Genomic DNA, 23,282 nt, shown 5'->3' with positions numbered 1-23,282 from the left:
TCACCCAAAAAATATTATTTACCTAAAGTTCTCATAGTGAGTTCACAGATGTAGATATGGTCTCATTCATGTTGAAAACCTAAACAAAAAAGGTACCATGTGAGCATTTTTTATTGACTTTTACCACTCTGCTATTAGAAATATACAGACAACATGTCTTTGATGTCAGTGTTTGAGTAACAACATATATTTGTGAAAATAGGTAAACAGTGGGCTGTGTGAATTCTTTAACGTTCGTATTTGTAACAGAAAGGACAGATAATAAACATTGTCTTGTGCATCTTTTCCTTTGAATTTTGAGCCCAGTATATTTTTAAAGTAGAAGTGGTTACCATTTGACATACTATAATTTCTCAGAGAAGACGTCAATTACTCCTGTTAGTTACAGTAGGCCTGTAATGAATACATATCTGAGCCAATTGCCTTATTTCAGAAAAGCATAGTGGTTGTAAATGGGTTCTGATGATTTCATCTAGTGACTATTGTCTTATAGTTGTACCTGTAATAGGAAACAAAATTAGATTCTTGATACTCTTCTTTATCCTAAGGTATCCCTAAGAATGTAACATGATATCATATATCAAAAAGTTTCTCTGGCAACTTTATGTTACCCAGTTGTTTGTTTGTTTTTTTAATGATTTTTTCCACTCTAAATAAGAGACCCCTGTTTAAAAGAAGCAGCCCATATCTGTGTCACCTATAATGTGTTGTCATGTTTTCAAATTATAGCCAATATAGACTTATGCCAACACATTTATGCTAAATATTTCCACTTCGATAACAACATTTGATAATCAGAATAGATTTCTTCCCTGTCTAATGAAAAAGTAAAATCTCTACTTGGAGCAGTTTGAGCCATTAGTGAGATAAGAATAACCAAGTTTATACTCAATATGTTATTGAAATCAAAATGAGCAACAAGTGAGGTACCAAAACTTTAAAACTACCTATTTATATGGACAGAGCAAGAGTCCCAGAGTCTCATACATAAGATCATAATTGTTTCCTGCATCCTTTTCAACGGGGGAATTTTTATATCTGGCAAACTTCAGAGGGCAGTTTGTAGATGAAACTATTTCCTTAAATGTGGGTACTGAGTTTTACAAAGGAAAACACGTGAGTTTTGGAGTCACGAAGCCCTTCGTTCAATCCTGGCTCAGAGTCTCCTTATGTGATCCAGGATAAGTTACCTTCCTTCTTGGTTCTGTTTCTTCACCTATAAAAAGGCCTAGGAATTTTTTATTTAGAGTGTGGTATCTAGATTTCAAGTTTGGAGTATTGCATATTATAGTCATTTAAAAATATACCAATTCCATTGTCACATGCAAAAGAATATATTTTCCAAAGTGAATGCAGGAGATATATATGATTTGAAAATCTCCGTAGCTGACTTTCTATGCCTCCACTGCTTCTGAAATCTTGTTTCTTAACTTTTTTAGCTTTTTCATCTCGGAAAGCAAGGCTTCCAGTTATGCAGGACCATGCAACAAACAAGACAATCTTTTGTATACCAGTCACTAAAATATTTAATTAAAATTGACTGTAATTAATCATTGGCACCCTATTTGTCTAAATTAATTAAATATTTGTTTCCTATTTACACCCATTATATGTATAAAACATCTGATTATGATTCATTTAAATGTCACCAATGCTTACAAGAGGAAAGCTGCATGAGTCTTTTTTTTTTTTCCTCAGACTAATAAGTAATGACTACACTTATTATTTATGCAAAGAATTGATTTATTGTTTTCACTTTAAGGCCCTTAGCATAGGAAAATGTAAATTTACAGAAAGTAGGATTTGTAAAAGTAGAGATTCAGTAGATGGGAGAGATGACATTGACATTATACTAATGAGAGACTTGAATCACTGATACTTGCGTGGCTTCGTATGACACAATGCTGCATCAAGGTCTCTGTCCTTTTGTTGATTTAAAATGTTATCCTTGAAATATCAATGTTATAAATATTAATCAAAATTCTAAGAGCTTGGCAAGTGAATTCTAGGAAGACTAATGACTTCCAGTTAAATATCAAGTTATTATTCTAACAGACCTTTCACTAGGCAGCAAAGATGGAACAACATACTGCAAGCCCTTCATAAAGGTCTTAACAGCCATTCAGTTGAGACAGAAATTCCATCAACTAGTTGTTTGACCTAAATAGACTGATTGTTGCTGGGTGAATTAATCAGCTTTTGGTTATCATCATTCAATACCCAAAACTCATCAGGCTGATTTTTTTACTTCTTTAATCGGTTGTCTTTCCAGTTGGGGCACATGTACATATACACAAACACACACAGAAATCTACACAATTATTTGCATGAGCTAATAACCCATGCCAGTTTGCTCCTAGGTAGTTTGGTGTATGTCAATATAGATTAAGGTGACCAGATGTCCTGCTTTTGGCGGGACAGTCCCGATTTTTAACAATTTGTCCCATGTCCCGCGGCATTTTAAAAAAGTCCCGATTTTTGGAAAGAAGGTGCACAAGGCCTCTAGCCTATCTAATAAAAGAGTAATATGCAAATTGACCATCACTCCAATACCCAAGATTGCTGCTCCTATCTAATAAAAGAGTAATATGCAAATTGACCATCACTCCAACACACAAGATTGCTGCTCCCATGTAGTCAAAGATGGTTGCCCTCATGTGACACAAGATGGCCAGCAGGGGAAGGCAGTTGGGAGGGACCAGGCCTGCAAGGGAGGGCAGTTAGGAGTGACCAGGTCAGCAGAGGAGGAAAGTTGGGGGCAACCAGGCCTGCAGGGAAGAGCAGTTGGGGGGACCAGGTGTGCAGGGGAGGGCAGTTAGGGATTACCAGGATTGCAGAGGAGGGTAGTTAAGGGTGACCAGGCCTGCAGAAGAGGACAGTTAGGGGCAAACAGGCTGGCAGGGGAGCAGTTAGGCATCAAACAGGCTACCAGGATCGGGCCTAAAGGGGTAGTTGGACATTCCTCAAGGGGTCTCAGATTGGAGAGAGTGCAGGCTGGGCTGAGGACATCTCCCCTCCCCCCCCCGAATTTCATGCACTGGGCCTCTAGTTATATATATATATTCATGAATGAAAATTTGTTTCAATAAAAATATGAAAGGTGAATAGAAAGGATACACATTAAGTGTTCAAGACTTGTGCCTAAGAAATAGTTGAAGGGATGGATGGGTGATAAGAGGTCCAAAACAAAACAAAACAAAACACTAAAGGATTATATTGTGACCATTAATTACAGTATGCCATAAAATGTTTAGTTTGGTTAATCACAGTAATCCTATATTAGAATATAAAGTTAGGATGCTTTTATTTATGTTTGTAATATGGGCACTTTGCAAACTGATGTTAACCTATATTACATTTAAAATTACACAGTGTCATCATTCTCTTTCCTCTGTGTCAAGGTGAATGTTTAAGAAAGCATCACCCTTCCAATTCCTAAAAAATTCTATTCATGTGAATGGCACTATAAACCTTGGCTAATCTGAGTGTCTGTGTCAGTGAGGAATGTTTTCTTATTTCATTAAAATGTGTACTGTAAATGCCACCTACCACTAATAGATGTTGTGTAAAATTTCACAGTTAGGATGTCAACAATGTAGCTTTATTAAGAAAATGATAGTTAATGAAACATTTTGCCTGGCAAACACAAAATAAACCTAATATTTTAGAAAAATATAAGAGTATTAGATGCAAATAGCACTCACAGTGTGGTAGACTGCAAAATGTTATTGTTGTTAGAATGCCCATGATGAACGAGAATCCATTTATCATTACCCATGTCCTAATTTGTGGCACAGTTAGGAGAGCCCAACAGTGCAAGTTGATGGTTATTATTTTGTCCATACTCACATGCTAAACCCGTGTTTATATGATTACTTTAAACTCCTTTTGCATGTGAGGTGCATTTTTCTCTGTAGTAACTTTCAAGGGCCATGAGCCACCTCTTAAGACTGGTGTGTTGAATATAGCACAAAAAAAGTAAGTAAATTTATAGCCTATTCATAAAGATGCATTTATTTCCCATAGAGGTCTTCCTTTGAGAGCAAATCAAGAAGAGAAAATTCTCTGTCATCAATAAAATATACAGTGCATGTCTGTTTCTTATCAAGTATCTCAAATCTTCATGTGAGAATGGCTTAAAACCCAGGTGATAGGGCTTCATGAAGGAAACACACACACACACACACACACACAGTATGAATGAAATATTATAAATTAGAGGCCCAGTGCACAAATTCATAAATGGGAGGGGTTCAGCAAGCCCTCCCTGATGGGGACCAATTGGGCCGGGCTGGCCAAGGGAAGCGGTTGTGGGAGGTTGGCTTGTCCCACCCCCGTTTGGGGTTGGGGGGCTTGATCACGGGTGTGGCTGGCCAGGGGAGGGACCACGCTCTGGCCCCACTCCTGATCAAGGGGGAGAGGCTAAGGGGGTGGGGCCAAAAGGGGGGAGGGACTGCAGGCAGTTGTGGGGGGCTGTTGTGGGGGGCAATCGGAGCTCCGATCAGCGGTTGACCACTGCAGTGTGCATTATAGAGACTGGTCATTGATTATTCTAGTTGTTCTGGTTGTTCTGCCATTCCAGTTGCTGGGCTTTTATACATATAGTTAAGTGTCCATTGCTATAACAAACTTCAAACTTCTCTCTTGAAATGGTGACCCAGCTAAAATAACAACATCTGGGAACATCCTTGTATAGGGATAATTGATGGCTTTGTACTTTTATCCCTGTTTATTATGTACAGTCAGATAGGACAGGAAAATGTTGAAAGCTCAAAGGCTGAGGGTAAAGTGAAATGTATACAGCAAATTTATATGTGTTCAGTTTTTGTTTTGAGATGGTGCTAATTTTAATTTCATATGTTATTTCTATAATGCAGAACAAAGGAAATACACTTGCTACTCATGCAGGAGCTGCAGGCATTTTTTTTTTTTTTAAGGAAAAGCTTTAAGTTGTGTCAAACGTACTGATGCATCTTCTACTTAATATACTCAAATGACTGAGTTAATTTTACATTTATATTTTAAAGTGGGTAGGTTTTAAAAGAATGTTTATCACTAATGACCCATTAACAACATAAACACACAAATACGTGGTTATACTCAGGTACTCTAAAATGTTTTAATATTGACAGAGTGCTAGAAAATATTGTACAATATAGGGAAAAGATTAACTTTATTCAAGGGTTGATGATAGCAATTGACTAGTGAAATGGCTTGCATAAAACTATTTTCCTGAATGCAATTTCAGGAATATAGAACTGTTTATTCTGAGAAATATAGGAAAATGCAGGAAATTATTGCATAAATTGCTTTGACTAAAGTGGACATTGTGATGAAGTATAATCTCTCCAAATAAACAGTGATTATGCTAAGAATGGAGAAGCAATCACACAATTTATGTATTTTGCCTTGGAAGCCCTACTTTTCTGCCTTTCCCTGGGATATGCATACCTGTTCATCTGCAGCTTACAAAAGTAGGCAACAGGCCAATACATACAGGAATTAAATCTGCTTAGAAAAATACTACTTTTTAGAAAGCATCTAAATATACTTAGGCCTAATTTCTTTACTTTGTCCTAAAAACTATTTATGGACACAGATGAGCCATCTCAGTTGACTGAAAATATTTCTGTGACATAAATCACATTGTGCAGCAGATATCAGCCAGGAATCGCCTTTTGAAACAATCAAGAAGAGAAAATTACAACAGAATCCACTTGTTAAATTCCGAAATAACCTTCTGGACAACTGTGTAGCAGGCTAAACATCCTTCCGCAACACCTGTGCTATGTTCTTTTTCTCAAGCTCCCACTTCTCCCACAGTTTTCAGCTCAAACATTTACTCACACCAAGGTAGTCAAGATTTGATTATAAAAAGTATATGTATTTAAAAATATCATCAGCTATCTTATGCATTTCAAATAATATTTTTTCTTTGACCTCAGTAGTCACTGATTTTCCTTAAAATTTTTTTTGGAATTCCATTTAGGCTTGGCATATATTCTTTTGATTATCTTTCCTAATGGTGAAACATGGTATAAACTTGGTAGAAAGAGAGGAGAGAGAGAGAGAGAGAGAGAGAGAGAGAGAGAGAGAGAGAGAGAGAGAGAGAGAGAGGGAGAGAGAGAAACCTGCAAAAGAATTACACGCCCATGAGCAGGAATCAAACCCTTGACCCTTCAGTTCGCAGGCCAACACACTAATCACTGAGGCAAACAGGCCAGGGCTGGAGTCAATTCTTATAGATAAGATGGATATTGCAGCTTTGTGATATTCTTCTGATTTAAGAGATGCAAAAGAATAGAGATGATTTTATTTTGCAACTTAGAAAGTATTTCTAAAGGTGGTTCCCAAAGAGATTTCCAAAACATTTTGAGTCATTGAAACATTTTGGAACAAATCTGTGGCCTTAAAGTGTGACTACTTTGAAAAACAAGATGGCATGCTTGTCTTTGGGACCTCTTGTGCTTTGATATCTCTAATAGAAAGTTTCCATTACCTAGGTGTTGAAGATATGTGGATTCTCTACTTGTTAAACTATCATTCACCCCCACTAGATGATCTAACTTTTGAGGAAACTGCTAAAGTCTGTCACAGCTGCCACTGCTGGGAAAGAAAGAACACACTCGGACAATCAGTATTTTTTTTAAATCTTATTAATTTTTTCTGGATAATCATCATTGGTTCACAGGATAGGAAAATATTTTTGAAATTTAAAATAAAAAGATCGTGAAAGTTATTGGCAAAACCATCGTCCATATTTTTGCAAATCAGAGATAACTTTCTGTTAAATTTTAAATATATTTTATCATCATTATTCCACTGTTTTGCTTGTATGGACAATATAGCAAAGTTTGTAGCCTTTGTGGAGGTCAGACAAATAGCACCCTACTTCCTTGCAAGGATTTGAAAAATTGAAAATAAAAGGATGACCAACAGAGATAAGAATGCCAATTTTATTATTGGCAAGTGATAAGTTGAAAGATGGCTTAGTTTGAGGGCCAGAGGAACCTGCTAAACAAGTTCCAAATGAGGTAGACTTCACTGACACGTGACAAGCAGCGCTGGATGAGGGCATGCCCCCGGTGATGGGAGGAAGGTAAAGAGCTGCTGTGGGAGAAGAAGTGGAGGATAAATTGCTGCTTCTGCAGTCAGTTCAGCGTCAAAAGGAAGGGAGATATTCACTGCATAAGTCTTGCTTACTTTTTTAAAAATTATGTCCTCAACCCAGGCAAAGTTATGAATAAAGGGGTAGAGAGAAAGTTTATCCCCACTCAAGAATGAGGATGTGTGTGTGTGTGTGTGGGGGGGGGGGGAGTTACCCTCAGGACTTTTGTTTTGTAAAGCATATTATTGGCAATGTTTTCTATTTAACTGATTTAGGGGGGGGAGGGGCACAAAAATAATCGATGGTAATATTTCTAGAAGTAATTGGAATTCCTAGAAACTGTTATAAAACATCTCTTTATATTTGCATATGCAAAAGGAATGAAATGAAATGTTTATGTATGCTTATATTTGGGAGGTCTTAGGGATATTTTTTTCCAAATGAAGCACAAAGCCTGGGCTTGATAATGATGAAGAGGATAAAAAGAAATTGTGGAGGAAAGTCATAGAATTAAAAGTTTCCTGAATCACCATGGTGGGAATGTGGGCTCAGGACAATGGTGCTGCTGTCCAAAGTGAAAGGTTAGTAGGGGAGGGAGGGAGTTAGGGAGGAAGGGAAGAAGGTAGGAAGGAGGAAGGGAGAGAGAGGGGGGAGGGAGAGAGAGAGGGAGAGAGAGAGAGAAATTGTGTGTGTGTGTGTGTGTGTGTGTGTGTGTGTGTGTGTGTGTGTGTGAGAGAGAGAGAGAGAGAGAGAGAGAGAGAGAGGGGGGGGGGAGAGAGAGATGCAATGTTCATACATTGGGTGCTCTCAGTGTAGAGTGATTTGGGCATGGAATGAACATAACTTAACTTCACAGCATTTCCTTTCCTTCACTACAATGCACATCAGTATGAGGAATCTACTGCTATGATTTGGACCCTGAAGAATTACGTATGTAAATGAATTCTAGTGTATCCCAAACAGAAAAATAGCAATCCTGTCTAATTTTTGCCCCTAGGCACACTTTGACCCATCCTTTCACTGTCCACTTAATTACTCCAGACAGGCAGATGCTCTTCCAAGCGGCCCCCTGAATGACAGTTCCTCTGATGGGCATCCCTAATGCACAAAATGCAGGATTGGGAGCATATAAAAAAAATTTTTTTAAATAATTCCACTTAAACAGAAGTTTAAGAGTACATATCACCTCCCTCTGGATATGCTAACTATTTTTTAATGATGCTACCTGATATTTCAACAATGTAAGCAGTGCCCCAGAGCCTTGAGTGTGTTGTTTAAATATCTTTGATGCTGTGTCATAACAAATTAGTTTCTAAATGTTGCCAATTTGGCAGACAAAGCTGATTATTTGCTGCAATCACATTGCATATGTGCCCACGATTATAATTAATGATCAGGGATGCCAGCCCTACTTTCACGATGATCCTTCGATGTTTAGGAGCCCATTAGAGCACCGGGCATTTGTGCCCTCTGTTGGGGCAGAGTGGGGAGACAGGAGGCAGTGACTGAAAAGTTCTATCAGCACCCGAGAATCAATAGTTGCTGTTTTCCTTTAGAAGATTCTGGGGGAGTTACTGACAAAGCTGCTGCTGTGAATATTAACAGAGTATTTGCGTAGCTTTCACTGAAGCAGAGCAAGTCCTAATTAGACTTGAATTGGTCTTTTGGCAACTTTGCAGTATTTGCTTCCTCAGTATACCAGTATGCCACATGAGGACTCTGAGGACATTAGTTAAGTATTTCAGAAGAATTTTGTGAGTACAAAATGCCAGGATGTCAAAGGTATTTCATCACAGTGAAATAAGTTTTATCAATTCTCACCGCCCAAGATTTTTACCTTTTAAAAGATCATGTTATCTTTCTGTTTCTTGGCAAAAATGTGGGCAACAGGTTAATGCTGTTAAATGAAGAGAATAGCATCAAAGATAAAAATAAGACGGGAAGAGGGAGTTTAGGGATAGAGAGAAAAAGCACAAGCCTTTATAAATGGGGCCTATGTCAAAAGAGAGTAATCTGAGTCCTGAAATTCCAAAACGATTCAAGTTCAAAGTGATTCTTTGATTAATCAAAAGATTCTTCCTGGGGAAATTTTAAATTGTTTAGCATTAAAAATAGTTTTATTTTCTTACCATTTAGTAATACCTCCTGTACAAATTGAGGTAAATCTATAAATTACAAAGACCTTTTTGAAATGCTGCTTACTATGATTCCAACAATCTTTGGATGGTGCTAATTCCTTTTCTACCACATCTTCATAACCTATCTGATAAAACAGTAATATGCAAATTGACTGTCACTCCAAGACACAAGGTGGCCCCATGAGGACACAAGATGGCCACCACGAGATGGCCTGCAGGGGAGGGCAGTTGGGGGTGACCAGGCCAGCAATGGGGAGTAGTTGAGGGGGGAACCCAGGCCTGCAGGGCAGGGCATTTGGAGGGGCCAGGGAAGCAAGGGAGGTCAGTTGTGGAGGGGAACCAGCTCTGCAGGGGAGGGAAGTTGGGGGGGGGGCAGGCCTGCAGGGGAGGACAGTTGTAAGGGACAAGGTCAGCAGGGGAGGACAGTTAAGAGAAAGGCCTGTAGGGGAAGGCATTTAGGGGTGACCAGGCCAGCCAGGGAGTAGTTAGGTGTAGATCAGGCTGGCAGGAGAGGGTTAGGGGGTAATCAGGCTGGCAGGCAGAAGCAGTTAGGGACAATCAGGCAGAGGCAAGTGAGTGGTTGGGAGCCAGCAGTCCTGGATTGTGAGGGGGATGTCTAACTACTCATTTAGGCCCGATCCCACAATGGGTGGTTGGACATCCCTCAAGGGGTCCTAGACTGGAGAGGGGGCAGGCTGTGCTGAGGTACAACCCCCCTTTGCCCCCCAAGCACAAATTTCATGCACCAGGCCTCTAGTAATACCATAATACATCTTTCCAAGGCAAATCTACTCTACTTTAAATGAAAGCACTCTGTGATGATTAAAATAATTTTGCTTCCCTCTGAGCTGATGTTTAAATGGAATCTGTAACTAACCTGCCAAGAGTTGACTTGGGGAACATTAGATCTCTGGAACTGCCATGTACAGAATTATACCACTTGTTCTTTCTTTTGTATTTCTGCACTCACCAAACTGGATCTCACATTCTTCATTTATACTTACATATCACTAATAATACATTTTTGAATGTTTCCCATCCAGATATATTTATATTTTCCTAAGGCTGTAGTGCAGGAGCTAAAGGCATTAAGCTTAGAAAAGAAAATGTAATGTCTCAGTTAATTGTGAGAGAGGATTTCAAGGTCCTTAAAGACTTTTCTGATACCATCATTTTGAATCATGCAGCTGGTACAGGATATGTTTCATAAAGGTATCCTGTATACTAGAGATCTTGAAGAACAATTCAACAGGCAACTGGTACCATGTAATCCTATTTTTGTAAAAAGTGGAGCATAGAATTTCAATCACATACAAGCTATATAAGTAAAACAGCAGCACATGTAAACCATCCATTTTTTCTTACAACCAAGCTCCTTAGGCAAACTGCATCCCAGTATCTATAAAATACCAGAGGGATGTCTCAATACTGTTTAATTAACAAGGATTTATTGAGTATTATATGTTTCTCACCTTTCTTAGGAGAAATATTAGACATAGACCTTGACTTTATTCACTTTCTAATGGCAAAAATTAAAAAAAACAACTTAATATTGAGCTGCATGGAATTTGAGAGAAGTTCAAAGAAAGGGCTGGCAAAGTCAAACTCATGGTGGAAGTTGGGGTTTCCTGAACTGTGTTTGAAGCATAGACATGTCTCCAAATAACCTGAAATTAGCAGAAAACAGGTGGGCATTAGAGAGGAATCACCTGACAGAGGAGGAGAGTACTGTGGGGGAAAGTGGTGTCCTCTCCTTGTTCTGGGCCAGTCACAAAAGTACTTTGAGATACTATACTGTTTATGTTGTTCTTTTTCATTTCTGCTGGTATTATCCTACACAATGTAGCCATGTGTCAGCAGCTTGGGAGTCACCTAGGACCTTGTTAGAAATGTGGATTATCAGGCCCCAGGCCAGCCCTATTAGATCAGAACCTGCATTTCAAAAAAAAATCCCAGGTGATTCATATGAACAGTAAAGTTTAAGAACTACGATCTTCTAGACCAGTGTTTCCCAACCTTCTCTCATGATGAGAATCACTTGGTGGAGTTGTTAAAATACAGATTCCTGAATCCCAACTAAGACAGAGGACTAAGTTAAGTACAGTTTTACCTATATGTTCCCCAAAATTCCAGTTTAGCACTTCTTAGTTGGGATTCAGGAATCTGTATTTTAACAACTCCACCAGGTGATTCTCATCATGAGAGAAGTTTGGGAAACACTGGACAAATGTTACTGCATCCCAGGAATCACTTGGGGAGCTATAAAAATCCTGATGCTGAAGCCACACTTCATATCCATTCAGGCAAAGTCTGATGAATGGTTAGAATCTGGGCACTAGAACTGGTTTTTCAAGCTGCCCAGGTGGTTCTATTGTGCATCCAGGTTGAGCATCAGAGGTTAAGATTCTGCCACCAGGGCACTTGAAGTAGCAGTAGGTATCATCTCTCAATACATACATTGTGGTTGCCTAAATTGCTTTACAAATCCTCCCTGAGTATACACAAAGTATTAGCATATCCTTTTAATCTGTGTGAAAATTTAATTAGGCATCACTTGAGCAGCTGCTCTTGAGACTGGCTTTTTCTTTCTCAAGATTCCTTTAGAGATCAGTTTAGCTGTGTTAAATACAAAACAGTGGAATTTTTGGGTTCCCTTAAGGAATATTCAGTAACCACATTTGATCAAAGATGAATGTGGTGAAGTGAAATAGGATGTGCTGTAAAAGTAACATATTCTTCCTATATGAGAATTCATCTGAAATTCCCTTTTGTTTAGGCAACTTCCCTAATGAATAAGAATATTTTTATATTTTTTAAATAATTGTTCTTTTTTGTAATCCTTGAACCAAAAAGGAGAGAAGTATTATTTAATTGGTTACAGTGGTAAAAATAACCATTTTTTTAAAAAGAAAATGATAACTATTCAAGATAGTAACATGTTATGCATGGAATTTGGGAAAATCAAAAATCAATGTACATGAAAATAAGTTTAATATACCATTTGTCCTTTCCTATGAAACTTACTGAAAAGGTTTATAAATCCAAACTTATTAATTGCCAGAATCAGGTCTCTGTTTTTCCACATAAATGTTGATACAAATAATTTTGTGGATTTTGTCAGTTTTACTTACATGCATGCTTGCATTATACTTTAATAAATTAAATACTCTTGTAGTATATTCTTAAGGCCAAAATGAAAAACAAGATGAAACTTTATGATAAAATGCCATATACTCCCAAAGAGAGATAAAATTTGTTTGGAGATAAGGTTAATAGATATAAATTTGTTTTTCCACAAATCAGATTTTGTTATTTTTAAAATCAAATCTATTTATTCATGTGTCTACATTTTAACTTATTACTTTGAAATAATTTTAGACATAGAATAATTGGAAAAATACTATGAAAGAGTCAAAACTTTCATAATGGTAGAATAAGGACCTCTGAAAATCTGCAATAATAAAATTGGCAAGGTTACCATATTACTATTTTATAATTATTAAATTTTGGGGTGTACTTTGCCATGGTGTAAAAGTCCCACATTTTTCATCATGACCTCACCTACTTAGTTTTGTATTTACATATAAATAACATAGTTTTATATTAATATACATGTATTAAAAACACCATAAGAAGTTAGACCAAGTCATGTGTGTATAGTATGTGTTTGTTCATAGGGATGGTTGAGTGTAGTTATGAAAGCATAGAATATTAAAATTAAGTGTCCAAACATAAATTTTCTTGTACTGATTAATTTAAGCCCATATTGAAGTAAATATCATATTACTTTCACATCTAAGAAAATGTAATACAGTAACTTTGCACAATGATTTGAACACTAAAAAAAAAAAAAAAAAAAAAATAAGAGCTACTTAACACTGAATAATTGATACCATGGAATTAAAAAATCTAAACTAATATCTTATTTAACAGTTCTTCAGATTTTATTTTATTAAACTCAGAATTAAATATCATGTGTTGCTTCTTAGGTTTTTTCGCACATATGCACTCACACACAAATACATACACTCTGAGTATTTAGCTAAGATTATGTCACGTAATATTTAATATACCCTATACATGTATTTGCTAAAAGCTAACATTTAATCACCTCAAAGTACACTGATCTGTTCCTCTGATATTTTAAATAGTTAATAAATAAGTAGTCAGCAAACCACTTGTATCAAAGCTGGATCTTAAGGGATCTCAAAATTTTCATAGCAGTTTACATGTGGGATGGACTGGGACAGAAAGCATCACGAAAGGCACTTTTATCCTCACTCTGATTTGTTCACCCATAAAGAAGTCTGGTCTCACAAGGACCCAATTTTCAAGGATTTCCACGGTGGGGGGGGGGGGTGAGGGGGGGAAGAGTCCAGATGGTTTCCTATAATCTGTGTAATAATCTGTAGGCTAACATTACAGAAGTTTTGCTGTGTATGAGATGAAGCTCTTCCAGCGGGAAGAGTTGTGTTTTATTCAGAGTTTAATTCAGAGAGAAGAAAACTCCTCCAAGTGGGAACTCCTTAAAGTTTTTTCTTCAAGTTGAACTCTCTCTACATACTTTAAATATCCCTAACCTACCATATGAAAAGCTCGTTACGAAGTGATCTTCCCAGCTAATTGCTCTCGGTTCAAGTTCAGTGTTTCTAAGCACACATCTTAATGCTTCCTGAGGCTGCTCAGGTCCGTACCCAACAATCCTGCACCTGGATGTGTCTATTTTTATGATAATGAGAATCCCACTTTATATTTATATGGGTCTATATCTGAATTTTTATCTCCTTCTGTATCTCCATCTGTATGTCCTTCACAGTGACCGTGAAGGGTAAGGTACATTATTCACATTTTACCTTATTTACACCTATTTTAGAAATTTGGAAATTGTGACTCAGTGAAAGCATTTCTGATTATGCTGGAAGAGAAATCCAGGTCTTGTGAATTTGATTCCTATGCTCTTTCTGTTACACAATACTGCTGTTTCACCTTTCTGACATTTACTAAGACATTTACTGTATTTTTATCTATGCTGTTTTTTACATAAAATGTGGCAGTGGAGATGGAAAGACCATATTAAAAAGCAAGTAATTCCTATGAACTGTAGCTTTAGAAATGACATCTGGGTAAATGAGGTTATAAATATATATCATTAGTTAGGATTTCTGTGTGATTGAGTTAACATAAATAGGCTAAACCTTAGTACTATTCTGTAGATTAGTCCTTAATACTTAATAATTCATATTCAATCTGTTAAAACCAATGAGTCCCTGATTCTCTACACTTTCAAGTGTTTAAAATATTTGAAGGAAATTGCAGTCATTCTGTTTCGCCTTGCTGACCTTATTGCTATTTTGCCTCTGTGATGTTTGGTTTATACTTTTTATTCAGACTACCTCATGTTTTTCAGCCAATAGTAAAGGTTTATTATTTTTGTTATGGAAATGTAGAGATGATTGCATAATTATTTTTTTAAAATCCTCACCTGAGGGTATGCTTTTATTGATTTGAGAGGAGAGGAAGAGGGAGAGAAAGAGAAACATCAATGTGAGAGAGAACATTGATAGGCTACATCCCTTTTCTGAGTTATCAGTGAAATAGTTTTTTTCTTTGTTTATTTGTTTATAAGCCCCTTTTATTTTTTTAAAATAGGTTTTTATTGATTTCAGAGAGAGAAAGGGAGAGGGAGAGAGGAATAGCAACATCAATGATGAGAATCATCAATTGGCTGCCTTCCACACCTCCCCTACTGGGGATCAAACCAGCAACCTGGGTATGTGCCCTGTCAGGGAATTGAACCTTTGATGGGAGGATGTTCCAACCAACTGAACCACACTGGCCAGGACCACAGAATTCTTTTTTTTAATTTTTTTAAAATATATTTTATTGATTTTTTTACAGAGAGGAAGAGAGAGGGATAGAGACTTAGAAACATGGATGAGAGAGAAACATTGGTCAGCTGCCTCCTGCACACTCCCTACTGGGGAAGTGCCTGCAACCAAGGTACATGCCCTTGACCAGAATCAAACCTGGGACCTTTCAGTTCGTAGGCCGACGCTCTATCCACTGAGCCAAACCGGTTTCAGCTGGACCACATAATTCTTAATAGTTAAAATGGAACCCTGAATTTGAAAAACAAAACCAGTAGGGTTGCCCTTTGGTCTCACACTCTGTGCTATTTGAAACGTAAGGAAGACATGTTGACTTCAACTCATTTGGTTTGGTTGAAAATCATTCTTATGCCCATTCTTTTGTGGAATAATTAGGAATTAGAACTATACTTTCCTCCTGAAAGTATGTGAAATATTTGTGTTCAAATAAAAATGAAGCAGAATATTCTGAGTGTTCTACATGGAAGTTCCAGGAGGGCAGGCAGTGGATGTGTTCGTCTCATATCTCCCCAGTGCCTGTCTGACATACAAGAAGTATTCAATACTTATTTTCTTTTTCTTTTTTTTATAATATATTTTATTGATTTTTTACAGAGAGGAAGAGAGAGGGATAGAGAACTAGAAACGTCGATGAGAGAGAAACATCGACCAGCTGCCTCTTTTACGCCCCCTACCAGGGATGTGCCCGCAACTAATGTACATGCCCTTGACCGGAATCGAACCTGGGACCTTTCAGTTCGCAGACTGACGCTCTACCACTGAGCCAAACCGGTTTCATCTCAATACTTATTTTCTAGATAAATGAATGCTCAAGTGAAAAAACTCTCTGTTTTATACAAACCACATTTGGGAATGAGAATTGGATATTGAACACAGTGGGAGTGTGATCATTGAAAAGTCATTTTTATTAATTCTGTTGGATTCCATGTAACTAGGCAAATCTGAAGATTTTACTTGATTTTAAGCCATTTAATTATTTCTGAACTTCTTACTGCCTGTAGTGTACAAATGACATGAGTTAATTTCTTTCTGTCACAAGTTTCCTTAGGATAGTTCATAGCTATACTCATCATTTTTCTATAATATAATAGAGTATCACAGTATCATTTGGCAAACTGGTAATTAACCTAGGTCTTTGTTAGATGGAGAGGAAGATATATGGGTTTAAAGCATTTTTAATAATGAGATGATGTATTCCTAATCAAATTGGGATATAATATATTAGTGATGAGTATTATAGGTCTTGCCAATTTCATTTACACTCATTCATCCAACAAACATCATTCACAATTCAGTCACCTTATTATGTGCTAAATAATGTTTATTGAAGTATTCCAGTGACCTTTGGATATTCCCATCAGCTTGACATAAATGTATCTATGCTAGCTGTTAACCTACTAAGGGAAGGCATTTAGAATTCTTAAATATCTACCTTCATTAGATAATAAGAAGGTAATTTTAACCAATAAATTGCTTTTAATTGGTAGGTTGATAGATGCCTTCTATCTGAAATTTTAATAAATTTTATTAGGATCAGCTATGTATGTGGGGAAAATTAAGTAGCTTAAAGTAAGGTGGTAGGTTATATTATTATTTCCAATTATTTGCTTTCCTCCCTGTCAAAGGATTATATTTCCCTCTGGTTCCTCGGTGACTACTTCATTGATTTGAGACTAGTCCATTTGTCTTGCTTTTGCCAGTGGATTATGAATGGGTATGGTGTATACCACCATCAAATAGACACAGTGTCTGACCCATAGCCATCATAATAACAGGAGAGAGAAATAAGTATTTGTTATTGTAAACCACTACAATTTTTGCCTGGGGTTTTTGTCCCAGCCTTACAAAGGGTTCAGTATTCTGGAGAAAGGGGCTTCAAGTAAATGATTAAGAAGGAGTCCAAGTACGAAAGATAATTTTGAAAGGCATTGGGGGTCAGAGGAGCTTCAGCTGAAGGGAGCTAAAGACTCTACCTTGCCGAAACCGGTTTGGCTCAGTGGATAGAGTGTTGGCCTACAGACTAAAGGGTCCGGGGTTCGATTCTGGTCAACGGCATGTACTATGGTTGCATGCACATCCCCAGTGGGGGTTGTGCAAGAGGCAACTGATCGATGATTTATTCTCATTGATTTTTCTAACTCTCTATCCCTCTCTCTTCCTCTCTGTAAAAAAAAAAAACAAACAAAAAAAAAACCTCAATAAAATAAAATTAAAAAAAGGACTCTACCTTGACCAAGGACCTATGCTTTTATTAAACACAATTTCTCCCAAGGCAAAGTGGAGACATACACTTCAAAGGATAAGGTATCAAGGGTACAGAAGCATTATCAGTTTTGGGGAATAGCCTACAGCTGTTCAGGTGTTTGGCCAACAGGAGGCAATAAAATTCCCCGAGCTGTCTGGCAGTTAACAATCCTATTCAGGTTTGGGGGAAGTGCCTTTTAGCCATTTCCAACAGGTAAATTACATATATGTGGCTCACCCTTGTTGAGCCGCCCAAGCTTCACCAACCTTTTAGTAAAACTCTTGTAATTATTACATGCTGGAATTGGTTCTCAGCAAAATTTGGGGTCTCTTTTTCTGCAGTCTTATCTGACAAAAGTGACCAATACAAATAACAAAGTTATTTCCCACTTATTCTACATGTCCATCATTATGTCCATTCTGCTAGTGCTCTGTGTGTTCTCCCCTCATGGCTCCTTAGGGCATCTTGTTTCAGTTTGAAGAACACCTTCAGGGGCCAAAAAGACCTTTCAGACTCTGCATAGTGAGTGCTCACCAGGCCTTGTAAAGTGGTCCAAGGCAAAGGCCCTCCATGCACTTGAATAAACTGGGTTCCCCAGCATCTTGTTCCACTGACTGAGCTCCTTCTACCTCATCTTTTTTTTTTTTTTTTTTTTTACCTATTTCTCTTCCCTGACACCTGTTTCAGAGTCACAGCTCTGAGGCTAGGCTTAAACCATAGGTCCAAGCTGTTCTGTAGGCACCCTCCCCTTAATAGCTTTCTAACTGCATTTGCTACATATGCCATTCACTTTATAAATCAGAAGTTTCAGTTTTGTAATGCTCATATTCATACTGTTTACAAAGAAAATTGCCTGGGCATCTTTTTAGTGTGTTAGATTTGCTGGACTGTTGAATTACACCAGACAAGCTCTGTTCTCACAAAGATAAGACTGGAGAGGGTAAATGATATTAAATAAAAGGCTTATCTTATTTAATGCTCAACATTTTAGGTATTTCCCATTTCTCAGAAGAGAAAACAAAATATCCAAAAAACTAAAATATTTTTTTCTCATTTTACTATGGTAATATGTCATGAAGTTTGGTTTCAACATGAGTTCAATGTTATTGCAAATTCACTCATTTTTTTTTTTTTTTGCTATATCATTGATATAAAACATATATTTTTGAAAAAAATTCTAACATGTAAAAAATGTTAAAAAATAAAACGAGACTCCAAATAGTTTTAAACATATAATAGAGAATGAAATCTGGTACAAAAGCCTTAAAATTAAATTCTGCTTTTAGTGTTCCAGGAAGGAGCCTTTGGCATTACTTCATTATTCTTTCTAAATTTAACTAATTTAAAGGTGACATGAATAAAATATTCATTAAAACTACAGTAGCCATTTATCTATGACCTTTAGCAAAGCTGCTATTAACTTTCAATTGACTCACAGTTGTAGATTGAACCTTACCTAATAAAGTATCCATTCCTTTTAAACCTTTCTGGTAGAGTTTTGATTTACATCCAAAAGCTGTCTATAAATACTACACCTTAGCCAGCTCCATGCTTCCTACTTCTTATTTCTTAAGTCACTGTAACGCTTCAAGCCAATATTATTTCTAGTATTTCAGTAAAGAACATCTCTATTAAGGACATCTAAAGCACTCTATTTTAATTACTGGTTTCTTTAATTTAGTTTTCCTTATAGGGAATAGCAATGCCAAATGGTTTTTAAAGGATTCAAAAATGTTCCCAGGTGAACTAATTATACCCTTTTATTTCCATAACTATTGTAGTAAAACCTTCTGAGGAATCATTCTGATGAATCTGTATCCTTTGCTTCTCTCCAAAACTCATTCCAGATCTCTCATATGAGCAAAATATACATTTATACCTACTGTAGAGTTAAATACTCATCATCTCTCTGAACCTAATCAGCCTACATACCCAAAGTCTAATTGATTTGAAATTATATTTTGGCACATAATAATTAAACCTGCAGAAGAGCCAAGATGGTAAAGATGTGATAGCAAAGTTAGAATTTCAAGTCTCTCTTGTTTTAGATATGTCCCACTATCTGCCCTTTCTACCCTGCTTTGTTCCGTATCTAGAGAAAGATTAATGTGTATGGTCTCCACCAATGGCTTCCCCGGCCATCTGACTTCTGGTGTGTTTGTGCATTGGGGGCCTGCAGGGGAGAGAGAAGGGGATTCAGTCAGGGAATTCTGGCTATTTATTTCCCTGTAGGGGAAACACTCTCCCTCAGGGGTTTCCTTGGGTTGGTTATGACCCTCAAACTAAGGTTGCTGTTCCTCTAAAGATGGCATTCTCTGTATGCCTTCTTCTGTTTTTTTGGAATGGTTTTCCTTTATGTCTTTAGGTTTAAGGAATTAAAATAAGCTCAACTGCTACCAACTTCCGGTTACTGTGGCATTCTTTTTGGAGTGTCTTTGTAAATACCTGTCCTCATTTATTGTAATTTAAGTGTACCACTTATTTCCAATTGGGGCCCTAACTGTTACATACACTTTGAAGTCTAGAAGTGTTGTATATCTGTGTAATTGTAATGAGAGCCATGATCTGGTCACTTTGCACAGTACTAAATTTGCTTCAGATTTAACATCATCAAGTAATTTCAGAGTATGTCTATGGTAGATTCTATACTTCCAAATTCATATTTCTTATGTCACTATGATGCTTCAAGTTGGCCTCATTTCTGAAATATGCTTATAGATTTAACAACAAGAACAAAAAACAAACAAAACAAACAAACAAACAAAACCCTGCCTCTTTATTCTTTTAAAACTCTTAACTTTATTTAACAATTTTTAAAATTAGTATCTACTTTTGGGATTCCTGAACAAAATAAGTGATAAACTAAGGTATTTTATTCATTTAACTTTTTAAACAAGTTTTACTTCATTTTTAATAAATGGCAATTATACACTAGTTATAACACAATACAAGGAATTAGAAGTAAAATTGGGGTTCAGTTTGTATCCTCTCTGAGTTGTTGTCATATGTGAATTTTTTTGGCAGTCAAAGTACTACTTTTAAGTTCCTCAAGAACTCTGCTTTTAAAAAAGTGAATGGGCTTAAGGTACATTCATGCTGGGGTAGACGGTGCTTCTGTTGTAAAGAGGTAGAGGAGTTGAGTGATATATGACAGTCATCTATTTGGAGATGGTGGGAAGCTATTCGGGTTAAGATGCTGAAGTAAAAGAAATCACAGAGAGAACCATTGGAAGCCAGGAGATAAGCAATTAGCACAGTTTCTGCCAGAAACAGACTCGTGCAAATATGCCAATTGATTTATGATAAAGGGGATATGGTTGGCAGTAGGGAAAAAAATGACCTTTTCTGTCGGTGGCCCTAGGTAAATTAGATAATTATATAGGAAAAAATTAACCTTGACTTATACTTCACACCATAGGCAACTATTTATTCTAGTTGGATCACCAATCTAAATGTGAAAGATAAACCAATTAACCTCTTATTATAGGAACTAATAGAGCATCTTCATGACCTTGAGGTATGCGAGGTTTTCAAAAATGGGACACAAAAAATACTAGCTGTGAAGAAAAAAAAATGATTAATTGTACTTGGTTAAAAATGAACACCTGTTTATAAGCATCATTGAAATAGTGAAAATGTATTTATATAGAACAAAGGACTCTATTTAGAAAAAAAAGAAGAAATTGAAGAATTCAAAAAAATCACGCAATCAATAAAATGGTCAAAAAACTTTAATATGCACTTCTCAAAAGATACATAGCTAATAAGTGGATGAACAATTGCTTATTTCCATTAATCATCAGTGAAGTGAAAATGTAAATGGCAAAAAAGTACCATTTCATAAACACCACAATAGCATTCAAATTAAAGAATTGATAATGCCAAATATTAGTTAGGATATAAAGCAACTGAAATTTTCTTACCTTACTGGTGGTGTGCAAACTACAAAAATACTCTTGAGTTCTGTTTGACAATATATATTAAAGTTGATCATTGTATACTTTGAAATATCAATTCCACTTCTAGATATATGCCCAAATATGTATATTTGTTTATCAAAAGACATTTAAAAGAATGTTCAGAGCACTATTGTTCATAATAGGTGAATAGAGGAAGTAGCACTATTGTTCATAATAGGTGAATAGAGGAAGTAACCCAAATGTCAATCAACAGTATAATCCTATATAATAATTCTATATAATAACAGGCTAATATGCAAATTGACTGAATGGAATGACCTGTTACTGTGACCTGCACTGACCACCAGGGGGCAGACGCTCAATGCAGGAACTTCCCCTTGATGTTAATGCGCTCCCACAGAGGGAGCACAGCTCAGTCAGAAGCTGAGCTCATGGTTGGTGAACATAGTGGTGGGAGCCTCTCCCGCCTCTGCGACAGTGCTAAGGATGTCATAGCTACCTGCTGTTCAGCTCGTTCTGGTCATTCTGGTCATTCAGTTGCTTAGGTTTTTATAGAAAGATATATATATATATATATATATATATATATATATATATATATATATATATACCATTGACAGTTTTGTTTTAAATTATTAAGAAAAACCTGGAGCTGAAACCCGTTTGACTCAGTGGATAGAGTGTCAGCCTGTGGACCAAAAGGTCCCAGGTTTGATTCAGGTCAAGGGCATGTACCTTGGTTGTGGGCACATCCCCAGTAGGGGGTGTGCAAGAGGCAGCTGATCGATGTTTCTCTCTCATCGATGTTTCTAACTCTCTATCCCTTTCTCTTCCTCTCTGTAAAAAATCAATAAAACATATTAAAAACAAAACAAACAAACAAACAAAAAACAAAAACCTAGAAACAGAAGGGATTAGATATAAAAACTATAATGCTTTAGCATAATAATATTACAGAGCTGATATAATATCTTTGCAAAAATGTTAATGGCATGAGAGATATGATTGTTTATGAACAAAATAGGGTCTGAATCAACATAAATATATGATCTGTATTCAGCCAGGGCCACTTTCTTCTCAGAGATCCAGTTAAACTTGAAATAAGCCTCACATCCATGGCCCCGTGGGAGTGCACAAGCCATCTGCTTGGTTTTTGTGGCTTCCACACCTGTCTTCATCATGCGCTCCTCAACTCTGTTCGCTGAACCACCTGGAGTTAGACCACAGTAATTCATTGGTTCCCACAAGAAACTTATTCAGAGCAAATATTTGCATTTCCTGATAAGTCTATGTTGAAAATTTAGGGTGGGCAAATTGCTGGAGAGAAGAATTAGAGAAAGGATTACAAAATATGGCATGATGTTCTGCCATCTCTTGGCTCCACCTTCACCTTATCTTTTTTTTGTTTCTGCCTCCCATCCACTAGAAAGAAAGAAAGAAAGAAAGAAAGAAAGAAAGAAAGAAAGAAAGAAAGAAAGAAAGAAAGAAAGAAAGAAAGAAAGGAGGGAGGGAGGGAGGGAGGGAGGGAGGGAGGGAGGGAGGGAGGGAGGGAGGGAGGGAGGGAGGGAGGAGAGAGAGAGAAAAGAAAGAAAGAAAGAAAGAAAGAAAGAAAGAAAGAAAGAAAGAAAGAAAGAAAGAAAGAAAGAAAGAAAGAGAAAGAAAGAAAGAAAGAAAGAAAGAGAAAGAAAGAAAGAAAGAAAGAAAGAAAGAAAGAAAGAAAGAAAGAAAGAAAGAAAGAAAGAAAGAAAGAGAAAGAAAGAAAAAGAAAATTCTCCATTAATTTTATGCAAAGTTAATCTGACTTTGTCCAGGGAATTGTATTAGGTATGATATGAACTACCTTCTCAATAAATACAGTCTGTCCCTGAAAAATTTTCTGATCTAAAACTTTTTCTCCTTTGTATTACTTATAGAATGATCCCTAGTTAATCAAAATGACAGATGTATATTATCTCTGTTTAGCTCTCTGTTTCTTCCTCCTTT

This window comes from Pipistrellus hanaki (genome assembly GCF_964339955.1).
Source record: "Pipistrellus hanaki genome assembly, chromosome: 12".
Classification (NCBI taxonomy): Eukaryota; Metazoa; Chordata; class Mammalia; order Chiroptera; family Vespertilionidae; genus Pipistrellus; species Pipistrellus hanaki.
The sequence above is the reverse complement of the archived record's forward strand: the minus strand, read 5'-3'. Positions refer to the sequence as shown.